The following is an 11,116-nucleotide window of genomic DNA, read 5'->3' on the forward strand; positions in this document are numbered from 1 at the left end:
TTGGACAAATTGGTTGCCGTCCAGGTCTTTTCAAGATGGTGACTTGTAAGTAGCAACAGAGAAACCACTCTTTCTCTCAGCTTCTTGCTGCCTCATAGAGTGTATCTCTGTGCCAAATCACCTGTTGCTCCAGGAATACGATTGGTCTTGGATCGAAGAGAGAGCTAAGGAGCCATGCCCAAAATGGATGAGATTTACCAAAGGATTCTCTAGGATGCAACTGAACACAGAACAATTATAGTTTAAAGTCCCCTGCAAGGGAATACTGGGCCTCTGTGTTGTTTTGCTGAAGAGAAAAATGGAAAGAGCAGCCACAAAGTGGCAAAATACACTGACAAAACATTAAACAGCTGAGGTAAGAAATTAAATTAGTCATATTTTCCTTTTCCCCTTTGGTCTTTTGCTCACGGCAGGGACCCATCAAGAAGGAAATAATTCCTGAGACTCTCCACCATTGCCAGGTCCTCTCTACTCCAGTTAGTACATAACCTAGTCCTTAGCTTTTCTCACACCCTTTACGCACACAACCTAAAAGGGAGGGCTATAAACAGCCCCTAATGTATGCAGTCCATGCAAATCTGCCTACCTGATCCAGTTTTTTAAAGACTCCCATGTTCAGCTACGTACAACCTTGCCACACAGAGCCCTCCAAAGCAGTCCCTAGAGCCATTGAAACAGTCAGAGACATGACCCTTTGGTTGAATCTTCTTCTGTTCTCTGCCTTTTTCTCAGGTAATTTTCCCACATGAGGGAAAGCAGGGATGAATTACTTTTCCTTCATGACATCACCCTGACCTTTCATGTGTGTTTAATTTTCAGAATGTCGTTCAGCGGTGCAGCTGGTGGAGACTGGAGGAGGTGTTGTGTCCCCGGGAGGCTCCCTCCGCCTCACCTGCAAAGGGTCAGGATTCACTTTTAGCGACTACAGCATGCATTGGGTCCGCCAGGCTGCCGGGAAAGGCCTCGAGTGGGTGGCAGGAATAAGGTATGATGGTGCTGATCAGTGGTACAACTCCAAGGTTCAGGGAAGATTCACCATCTCCAGAGACAACGCCCGGAGTTCAGTGGATCTGCGGATGGCAAGCTTGAAGCCTGAAGACTCTGCCGTGTATTACTGTGCAAGGGACACAGTTACAACTTCTGCTTTCAAGCTCGTACAAAAACCTCACATCCCTTTGACTGTGGAGTGTGAAGGGAAGTGTTAAACCCTCATTTTCTCTACTGCTAGAATGGAGGAGGCAGAGAGGAAAACATGGCCAGGGACAGAGAGGTTAAAAATAGAACATTGTGAGGAATCATGGTCAGGAAACTAACAAAACAACCTCATAGAAAAAGTTGACCAATTCCAGGCAAAAAGGCTGAATTGGCTCAAAAGACTTGACACATTTAGTTTCAAAGAATTTTTTTATCAATACAAAACAAATGAAGCTTTCAAGGAAAAACATCTCCTGCCATGTTCAAGATTACAAACGGCATACTAATAACAATATATACTGTATGTACAGACACAGACAGCACATTCCAGATATATTAATTGATTAGTCAACTTTCTGCAGTTTTAATGAGATCAGTGGCTGGGAAATTGGGCATCATTTGTGCTGGGAAGTGGTGGGATGAATTGGGAAGAAGGGCAAAGACATAGTGAGTAGTGGCATCCTATACTGAATTTGAGTGATCCGGTGGTTTCCCTCTATGTTCATTTGGGGTAGTGGATGCTGCCGTGAATTGAACGATCAGTCTAGATTTCTGGAGAGAGACACGAGCATATGGTTCTTGTTCCATCTACAGAAACAAATGGAGAAACGAAAACTGATTTTCCCAACTTAATTCCATATCTGAGAGTGGCTCTTCTACTCTTTCTTCCTACCTGTGTATGATTTGTGCAACAAGAGAAGTATGCAAAAAGACACATGTTTGGGGGCAGCTAAGGTTATTCAGATGAGAAACCTAGTCAGCATCTTAAAAAGCAGAGACATCACCTTGCCAACAAAGGTCTGCACAATCAAAAGCTACGGCTTTTCCAGTAGCGATGTACAGAAGTGAGAGCTGGACCCTAAAGAAGGCTGAACGCCGAAGAACGGATGCTTTTGAATTGTGGTGCTGGAGGAGACTCTTGAGAGTCCCCTGGACGGCAAGGAGAACAAACCTATCCATTCTAAAGGAAATCAACCTTGAGTGCTCACTGGAAGGACAGATCCTGAAGCAGAGGCTCCAATCCTTTGGCCATCTCATGAGAAGAGAAGTCTCCTTGGAAAAGACCCTGATGTTGGGAAAGTGTGAAGGCAAGAGGAGAAGGGGATGACAGAGGATGAGATGGATAGACGGTGACATTGAAGTGGTGAAGCTATCAACATAAATTTGACCAAACCCTGGGAAGCAGTGGAAAACAGGAGGGCCTGGCATGTTCTGGTCCATGGGGTCACGAAGAGTCAGACACAACTTAATGAGTAAACAACAACAACAAGGTTATTCTGAAAGGACATGGTGGCACTGCAGGTTGTTCTGGACTGCCATTAGAATCATTTCCAACAGGGAAACATCCCAAATTGCATCAAAACCAGAATACCAATATCACAAATACACCAATCACACAGAAGAAGCAACATTCTCCGTGGTGCACAGTGAGGAAGTGGATGGACCATAGATGAAAATCTGCAGAATTTATAAAATGCAGTGGCTAGGTTGTCATCATCAAATGCAAATTGTAGCTCCTCCCTTTTCTGAGACAATATGGCACTGTCGGTTCTCCATCAGTGTTCTTTGGTATTAATACTTGTCGCTCTTTACTTGGTGGATTTATGCAAAGCCAAGAGGATCTTCACTTCCTACTTAAACCCACAAAGCTCTCGAGCTCTTCGAAACATCTTCCCGCAACACTTCAGCTCCCATTGTGATCCTGCCATCACTCCATTATGTTGCCTGTGTCGCTGATGCTCGTTTTCCTGGCTGCCTATTCTCCAGGTGTGCTGGGATTTTGCATTCTACTTTTTCTCTAAATTTGTCCTTTTCTCTACATTTGTCTCTCTAAAATAATCCCTGTTCTCCTTGTGGCGGCTTCCTCTCAACTCTATCTCTTTCTCCCGTTTCATTTTGATGGCCAGGTGTCATCTCACAGGTGGTTCTGACTCAAGAAGGTCCAGTCTCGAAAAAACCCGGAGAATCTCAGAAGCTGACCTGTGCCACCAGTGGGTTTGCTCTTAGCAGCTACTGGATGAACTGGGTTAGACAGAAACCTGGCAAAGGATTGGAATGGCTTGTGTATTATTACAACACTGCATCTGGGAACAGTTATTATTCTCCTGCAATCCAAGGCCGATTCACAGCCTCTAAGGACAGCTCCAACTTCTATCTGCAAATGAACAACCTGAAAGAGGAAGACACAGCCGTCTATTACTGTGCAAGGGACACAGTGAGAGAGATCCCAGCAGAGCTGAGAGAAAAACCTATTCCTGCATGACATATAGAGAACAGTCACCAGAGGGGGCACCAGGAAGCCATGAATCAGGAGATCATGAGGCAGAATAATAAAGAACAGTCAACAGGAATTCATAATGAAGTTTTCTTACAATTTGGCCCAGCCTCAGTCTGATATGAGTTCCAGATTCTTTCTGTTCTGAACTTCCAAAGTGGCAGCATAGTTCAGAGGGAGTTTTTAACTTATTTGATCTTAGACACAAACAATCTTCGTATTTCCCCCAAAGACCTGTTTGTCTGCCTCTATGAATTCCACCAAGACAGAAATCCAGTAGGTAAGCATTTCCATGTTCACCCTACAACACAACAATCAAACTCCCAACCTCTGGCTCTGAAGCCAGAAGTCTAAACCAGTGGTTCTTAACCTTTGTTACTCAGGTGTTTTTGAACTGCAACTCCCTGAAACCCCAGCCAGCATAGCTGGTGGTGAAGGCTTCTGGGAGTTGCAGTCCAAAAAACACCTGAATAACCCAAGGTTAAGAACCAGTGGTCTAAACCACTGAGCTATCTGTGTTATGATCCTAAGAGCCTGGCAGGCTTATAAAGGGATATGCGATTTAGAGATAGCTTGGACCCAAAACGTCAGTCTGGATTTGAGGGGAGAGAATGTGGTTTTTGGTCCATCAACAGAAAAAGACTGTTGAAAAACAACCTTGGCAATTGAATTGAAGAGCTATGGCTTTGAATTTGGACGAGAAATGGTTAACTAATGAAAGAAAGAGTCAGGTTCCTGGATTTCCCCTTGCTTGGTGTCATTTTGTGAATGGTATTGAGCTCATGGAGGTATCAGACCATTTTGACCACTGCCATCGGTGTTGTCCATTCAGGTTGCCCTTTGCTATGCAAAGCTTTGCCTCTGTTTTCCTCTACGCAATGAAGGTATGAAATTGTGCAGCCTTATCAGGCTATTTCCTGCCTTGGAATCATGGGTACAGAAGCAGAATAGTCCACATTCAGAACCAAAGATGTTTTTGAAGAACTGAATCAGACCATACTTAGTAGGAATCACAATGCTTTCTTTTCCCAGATAGCTTCTACAGACATCTAGGTGGAATTATCTCGACTTAGAAAGGTGAGATCCAGAGAAAATCTTTGTAAGTGACAGAGTTTTGGATAGGGACATGTCAGCCACCTGGGAAAAGTCTGAAATAGGTTACAAGAATCAGGGTCCATATTGACAGCAAAGAGGTTGCTATTTCTCTGAGGAGCCTTCAGGCACCTCTAGTGAGTTCTCTCCTCACATGCAGTATCAGAAATACTCAAATTACGCAGGAGATGAAGCAACATTCTCTACTGAGCAATGAGACACTGGGAGGTGGTGGATGGACTGTAGAAGTAAATCTGCAGAATAAATAACCTGAGATGACCACAGACACTCAGCTGCCAATCATTCGCATGCAAAACGGAGCTCCGCCTTTTTGGAGAGAATATGGCGGTGCAAAATGCCCAAGTTTGCCATGTAGAATTCATTATCTCACTTTGCTTGATGGATTTATGCAAAACTGAGAGGACCCCGACTTCCTATTTAAACCCACAAAGCTTCCCACCTCCTCGAAATATATTTCCACCTCATTATAACTCCCTTTGTGATCCTCCCATCGTTCCATTATGTTGCCCGTGGCACTGATGCTCATTTTACTGGCTGCCTATTCTCCGGGTATGCTGTGATTTCATTTTGTCAACATCTGTATCTCCAGAATAATCCTTGTTGCCACATGTTCATGTTAACTATCTCTTCCTCTCTTTTTATTTTGATGGCCAGGTGTCATCTCACAGGTGGTTCTGACTCAAGAAGGTCCAGCCTTGAAAAAACCCAGAGAATCTCACAAGCTGACCTGTGAAACCAGCGGGTTCACTCTTAGCACCGCCTGGATGGACTGGTTTAGACAGAAACCTGGCAAAGATTTGGAATGGCTCGTACATTATTACAGCACTGCATCTGGGCACAATTTTATTCCCCTGCAATACAAGCCCGATTCACAGCCTCTAAGGACAGCTCCAACTTCTATCTGCAATTGAACGACCTGAAAGAGGAAGACACGGCCGTCTATTACTGTGCACGGGACACAGTGAGAGAGATCCCGGCAGAGCTGAGACAAAAACCTTTCACAACATGACATTTAGAGAACAATGACCAGAGGGGGCACCAGAAACCTATGAATCTGATGCTCATAAGGCTGAACAGAGATGCCTAGTCAAACAGCAGTTCATAACTGCGAATTCTTACTGTGTGGACCAGCAGTAGCTTGATATGGGTTGCTGTAGAATCTTCTTGTTCTGAACTTCCAAACTGTCAGTATAGCTTGGTGTAAAGAGGTGCAGGTGTTCACCCCAAGTGAACCAGAGGGCCCTGCACACCAGTATTTCTTGCCCTCCTTTACACAGCCCTTCGGTAAAAGTTGTGTGTCCTGGATCTAAGCTCTCTCCCCATTCCTACCTTTCAGAACATGGACTCCAGGCAAATTCCAATGAAACTGGGGTTCTAAGTTGGCAGTTTAGACTCTGTAGTTTGACCCTATGGGACTGTGGGGAGAAAGGGTCAAGAGAACCGCTGCTATAAGTCTAATAAAAACTACTGAAAAGACAGATAATCTCTCCTCCTTATCACAACAATACACCCACAATGACACACTAATCACCCGTCTCCTGAAAAGGACAAAAGCCTATCTCACAGCCATAAATACTCCACTCCCAAGTAAACTATACCAGAGCACAGGGTGCTGTCCTCTGAAGATGCCGGGAAGAAAAACCTTCAGAACACAGCCAAAGAGCCCAAAAAACCCACAACAACTAATAAAAACTAATAGAAGTTAAGAAGCAGAGCTACAGTCCATATGATTATCAACAGGGAACCCCTGCGGCATCAGCAAGGGGGCTGGTGGGATGTACAATTGGAGTAAGTTTCCATAGACTCAGGCAACTTTGAAATAACGCCAGAACCAAATTGGGGGAATTTGGGCAAAATATTTTCATAATTTTTTTTTTTAATGTACAAATGCCCACGTGCAGAAAAAAGTGACCTAACTGTCCCCAGATTTAAAAGAGATCAAATAAATGGAAAAGACCATCTTTTTTAAATTTTAAATGAGAATGGTGGAACTACTCACTTCTTTAAAAAAAAATGGATGGAATCCAGGCTGCAGCGGCTGCAATATTAATGACTAAAAAATTCCAAAAAGTGTAAAATGGTGGTTTTGATATAAACTGACCCTGTGGGGAACAGATTCACCAGCTAGAGTATTCCATAGTAGATACATGGGTGCAACTTCATGGACCGGGAAGGGAGATGATTGGAGGATAATGAAAGGTCTGAACCTTGGGCAGAGCAAGTGGTTGTTAGGTCCACATCCCTCGTCTGGTGTCAGAGCAAAGATACTAGAGACTAGAGCTATGTGTTCATCAATCTGTCCTGGGAGGCGCAGGCTAATCAGTTGCTCTAAGCTTCTGTTGAGGATGGTATCTTATTAGTAGCAGTGCAGAAGCTACCTCTGCTCTCAACTTCATGGTTTCTGGATTCACACTAACCCATCCTTTGCTCTAGGAGCAGAATGTTTTGAGCCAGGGTCTAAGGCAAGGCACTTCTGACTGTCTTGCTTAAGAAGACAAAGGGGGGGAAAGGATGAGGTGGATTCTTGATTTGGTGGGTCCACGGAAAAGACACTGATGTTGGGAAAGTGTGAAGGCAGGAGGATAAGGGGACGACAGAGAACGAGATGGCTGGACAGTGTCATTGAAGTGACCAACATGAATTTGACCCAACTCCAGGAGGCAGTGGAAGACAGGAGGGCCTGGCATGCTCTGGTCCATGGAGTCACAAAGAGTCAGACACAACTAAATGACTAAACAACAATAAGAGATTTCATTTTATTTCATTTCATTTCATCCATCCATCCATCCATCCATCCATCCATCCATCCATCCTTCCATCCATCCATCCATCCATCCATCCATCCATCCATCCATCCATCCATCCATCCATCCATCCATCCATCCATTCATTCATTCATTCATTCATTCATTCATTCATTCATTCATTCATTCAATTTTTATATTGCACCATCTAGTGGTCTTGCCACAACTCTGGGTGGTTTCCAACAATAACATAAACATTAAGAACACCGCTGAATCCCACCCAATTCTCAAAATATAAAGAAGTAGAATATAAAAGAAGAACAGATCAAAAAATGAAGATGGCACCAAGAGACAAAAAGGCTGCAACATATAATAGTCAAAATTAAATGAAGTGACCAACGACTGCAAGTGGAGGGTATTCTGAAATGCCACCCTGAAAAACAAAGATTCTCTACGCATCCTGAATATGGAGAGGCAAGGGGCCAAGTCCATTCTGATTGAAAGTGAGCGGCAGGTAAATGGAGGGACTCTGTGTGGTTTTGCTGATGAAAGCCATAAAAATAGCATGGAAACTTATCATGGAATTTTGAGATTGGGTTGATGCACGGAGGCTCAAAGATGCCTAGCTTTCACCATCCCCGCTGATCATTTCCCCCCCCCCTTTCCACTGAGGTCTTTTCTCCATAACACAAGGACCCAGTAGAAGGGAAGAGTTTCCAAAACCCCACCATTTCCATGTCAAGGTAACACAGATCTTATGCTTCATATTTCTCTGACCCTTTAGGTAGACCACCCAGGTCTTAAAGGGGAAGCCTCGAACAATCCTTGAAATAGGCAGCTCATGCAAATCACTTTGGTGAATCCAGCTCTTTAAAGTCTGTCACATTCAGCCAGTCAGAACCTTGCAACGTTGACCCGGTCAAGTCAATCTCCGAAGTCGGTAACACAGTAGTAGACATGATTTCTTGGTTGAAACTTCTCCTGCTCTTTGCTGTCCTCTCAGGTAATTCTAATCCTGGAGTAAAAGCAGGAGCTTCTGTGATTCATGATTTTTTCCTGATTTTTCCTCTGTCTTTCATTTCCAGGCTGCCATTCCGAAGTTCAACTGGTGGAGACCGGAGGAGGTGTTGTAGCTCCAGGAGGCTCCCTCCACCTCTCCTGTAAAGCTTCGGGATTCACTTTTAGCAGCTATGAAATGCACTGGATCCGACAGGCTGCCGGGAAAGGACTAGAGTGGGTGGGAGGAATAAGTGGCAGTGGAAGCAGCCAGTGGTACAACTCCAAGGTTCAGGGAAGATTCACCATCTCCAGAGACAATGCCCAGAGTTCAGCAGATCTACAAATGGCAAGCCTGACGCCTGAAGACTCTGCCGTGTATTACTGCACAAGGGACACAGAGAGAACTTCTGCTTTCAAGCTCGTACAAAAACCTCAGTCCTCTACAACTCTAGAGGCAAAACAATGGCCTTCATTCTCAGTGCAGCTGGAGTGAGGGAGGCAGAGAGGAAACAAGTGGACAGCAAGAAAGAGATCAGATCAAACACCGTGAGAGGAACCTTGTGTAGGGAACCAACAATGCATCCGTTTTCTTTAACTTGGTAGGAAGTGCAGTGGTGATGTATTTGAAATCAATGGAACGTTAAGGGGAGATTCATGATCTTCTGGAACAATCCTTCCAGTATGTTGCAACTGCAAATGAACAACCTGAAAACGGAGGACACTGCTGTCTATTACTGTACGAGGAACACAGAGAGAGGAAATGACTCTGACACCAGACAAAAAACCTCCTTCCCACCCGGAAGCAAAGCTGAAAGAACAAGCTGAAGAAGACGGCTTTTCTTACAAGGAAGGTCCATCTACCCCTGTATCTCCTTTCCCAAAACCTATAGTCGTATTCTCCACTCTAGCCCAGAAGAGGGAAGCCACAAAATGCTGTGCCTAAATATGGGGACTTCTGCCATTTCAGGGGTGTGGTCTTAAAGAGGACAATAGAGCCTTGGATCTCAATATGTTCACCAGTTCATGTGCAAACTGCTTCTCAGTTTTGGATATAAGAAACGTGCTGCTTCCGCTAGTCATAAGCGCAAATGGTACCACAATCCCTAACAGGGCAGATCTTCCACTTCTCTCCCCAGCACACTCCCTTCCAGTTTCACTTCACCCACCCATCAAGATAAGGTCACAGAAGCACAGACTTGTAGAGTGCGAAGGGTCCCCAACCTTGGGCCTCCAGATGTTCTTGGACTTCAACTCCCAGAAATCCTGGCCAGCAGAGGTGGCGGTGAAGGCTTCTGGGAGTTGTAGTCCAAGAACATCTGGAGGCCCAAGTTTGGGGACCACTGCTCTACTCCAAGCAGCTCAAACTTCCCTCCCAGTGGAACAACCCATATTTTCTTAAAGCTTCCAAAGAAGAAGAGTCCAAGATACCCCAAGGAAGTTCACTTTGTTACCAAACAGTTCTTCATCAGAATGTTCTCCCTTACATTTAGCTGGCATCTCAAACTCATAGGCTCGCACCAACAACTACCTACAAATCAACATCCTGAAACCAGAGGACACAGCGTCTTATTGCTGTCCAAGAGAACACAGCTGGTTGCAGTCTAGAATGTGATTAGTTCTAATTATGTGTCTTCTTCACTGTTGAGGACACTACACTGGGTACAATACTATTTAGCTGATATAAAAGTCACCACAGATGGCACCAAAGGACTAGAAAAAGAAACTCTTAAGGTGGAACAGAAGTAGATACACAACATTTAATAATGGAAAACTTATCATATTGACCAAACAAGCAAGCAGTTGCTGTGTGTGCTAGTATGATCTAGTGTGATCTTTCTGGTAACAGAGTGGGTTGGATGGAAGCTCTATTCCTTCTCTGCTTATTATTCTCCATCACACGCACAAAGGCTTTCCTGTACACGTTCTATGAAATGTGAGGCAAAGAAAACCTGTCCTATATCTGAGCCCTGAATTCCTTCTCAGCCACAGACGCCTACATACTTGCTTGAACTCATCATTAGTGGAGGAGGTGAGGCACCCGCTCCCTTTCCATTGTGAACACCTTGCAAGTTGAACCTCAATCTTCCATAACTCTAGCATGTTTTCTTTATGAAAACAAAACCCATGCTTTCCTTGATTAACACTTTGCTCGTGTATGTATCAAAGCACACCTGCACATATACCATATTTTTCAATGTATAAGATCCCCCCCACTTTTAAAATCCAAAATTAAGAAATCTAAGTGGGGCTTAGCAAGGGTGGGGGGAAAGGGATCAAAGTGCTGCAGGATCGTTTTGATCCCTGCTTTCCGCTCCACTTGTTTTTGTTCTCTCCTCAGCTTACTTCTGTGTATAAGACGACCCTCAATTTTTATTCTAAAGATTTTAGACAAAAGTATAGTCTTATACACAGAAAAATATGGTAATTTGCTCTTCCACAAAGAAAGCAAGTTAGCAGCCTTTCCCCCCATGAACAAGTAAATGCTCATATAAGCAAGCAACAATCCATAAAGTAACTGAAAGAAGCTGGGGATAAAGAGGGAAGGTTAATGACTGGGCCTTTCTCTGCTCTTCCATTTTGTTCCCAAGAGTGGCCACCCATCTCTAGGAACAATCCCTCCTGATGCTCCCAAACTGAATCAAAGTCAAGGGCTTTTCCTTAATTTTAATTTGGAAAAGGAACCAAAGTTATACAGGCTCTAAATACTGATGGTCTGCTTTCAAACATTGACGGTCACCCTGAATTCATTCTTAGCCACAGACACACAGATACTTGCTTGCTCTCATCATCA

The 11,116-nt window shown here is 44.1% G+C and overlaps 1 long non-coding RNA gene across 1 annotated transcript; it reads left to right on the forward strand.

Moving 5' to 3' along the window:
• Positions 1-3,500: 3,500 nt before the first annotated feature.
• Positions 3,501-6,274, forward strand: LOC144583744 (uncharacterized). The gene is made up of 2 exons (XR_013537660.1): positions 3,501-5,131; positions 5,237-6,274. It is a non-coding gene; the product is annotated as an uncharacterized LOC144583744 (long non-coding RNA).
• Positions 6,275-11,116: the final 4,842 nt, after the last annotated feature.

Source organism: Pogona vitticeps, chromosome 6, assembly GCF_051106095.1.
Source record: "Pogona vitticeps strain Pit_001003342236 chromosome 6, PviZW2.1, whole genome shotgun sequence".
NCBI classification, from domain to species: Eukaryota; Metazoa; Chordata; class Lepidosauria; order Squamata; family Agamidae; genus Pogona; species Pogona vitticeps.